Genomic DNA, 1,630 nt, shown 5'->3' on the forward strand with positions numbered 1-1,630 from the left:
GATGAGGCAGAAAATTGCCACCTTGAAGGCCCAACAAGAAGCAGAACGAACCAGATTTCAAAATGCCAAGCGAGAGGTAATGATTGTGAAAAGAGAACTGGTGTGATTTTGTGTAAGGCTGGAGCTGTGGCAGATGGCAGGGTATGGGGCTCTGTGTGGAGCATGCCCTCTGTGTCTTCTACATTGAACTCGGGGTGGTGAAAAGGTGAACGGGGCTATCTTTGGGACCAGGAATGAGCCCTGTCATAGGAAGCCAGGCAGAAACATGAGCTTTCAGCTGAGATTTGTGTGCTGCTCTTGTGCTCTCATTTTCTAAGACGTAACTCACAGTATTTTCACTGTTCTCTTCCTGCTCCCCTCTTGGTGTGTGCTGGGAGGTGTTCACAGACAAAGTGAGTCTACAGGACTTTTTTATGGGCATGGGGAGGCTGCGGCAGGAATGCTGACACAAAAGAGAAAAATCTTTTTAAAGCCTCACCTGGAGTATTTCTGAGCAGTAACCCAGAGATGCCTTCTGGCCTGTGTTCTAAGTCACTTCCTAGGAAGCTGTGGCTCCCCCGGGGCAGACAGTGGCCCCAGGGGAGCAGCAGCTGAGTACTCAGAGAGCTCGTGAGCCCATCAGTCTCTGCCTCTTGCCACACAGATGTTGCAGGGCAAGTGTGAAGCCTTCTGCTCTTTCCTTGTGTGCAGGCGCTGCTGGAAGAGCACAATGAGAGGAGTGCTTTATCAGAGGCAGTGCTCCAAACTCGGGCAGAGCTCAGCCGAGCCTGCCAGCAGCTTCAGCAGGTCTGGCAGAAGGTGAAAGAGCAGCAAGGGAAGGGTCAGGTAAGTGTGAGTAGGCAGGGAAGAGAGTGCAGGGCAGTGAGAAGGGCACAAAAGGAAGCTCCTGGGACTGAGCAGGCACGGGCTGCTTCAGGCATTGGGAGCACAGAGCCTGCTAAGCTCCAGAGCTCAGGCCCAAGAAGGAGGTGTTCCAGAGGAGGCAGAGCTGGCCAGAGAAGCCAAAGGAGTTAGCTGAAGGAATGGGATTTTGAGCAAACAAGTGGGAAAATCTGATCCTGAGGGCAGGTCCCCGGAAGTTGCTCTGCATTTTGTTGCCAGACCATCAAGGCACAGCTGCAAGCTGAGCTGCAGGAAGCTCGCAGTGAAATCCAGGCATCAGAAAGGAGGCACAAGGAAGAACTAGAAGGCATCAAGGAGGAAATGAATGTCCTCCTTGAGCAGAGGGAGGCTCTACAAAAGCAGGTGAGCAAAAGAGCAGTGGCACCACAGTCATGCAGGGAGGGATGTGTGGCCTTCTTGCTTTTCCATGGCAGAGCAGCAGCTGATGGGGGGATCCCTGGGGCTGCCTGGTCCTGTGCTCTCCATGGCAGCTGCTCTGAAGGGCACTCAGGGCTTTGCTGAATCTCAGCTGCTGCCCTGGACAGCTGGGCTAGTGCTCTGGGCTCTTGGCCATCAACCATCAGCCATCAGCATGGATTCCTGCTGGCCTCTTCTTGCTAGCCTTGGTTTGGGAGGTGCTTTTTCAGGTGCCCTTGCTGGGCCACGTAGACATTGAGACAAGTTGTCCATATCCATTGTGAATCTGGTGCTGTCAGGACAGAGGGAGAAATGAATGGGAAGTTGTCCT

This window comes from Cinclus cinclus, unplaced genomic scaffold (genome assembly GCF_963662255.1).
Source record: "Cinclus cinclus unplaced genomic scaffold, bCinCin1.1 SCAFFOLD_40, whole genome shotgun sequence".
In the NCBI taxonomy this organism is placed as follows: Eukaryota; Metazoa; Chordata; class Aves; order Passeriformes; family Cinclidae; genus Cinclus; species Cinclus cinclus.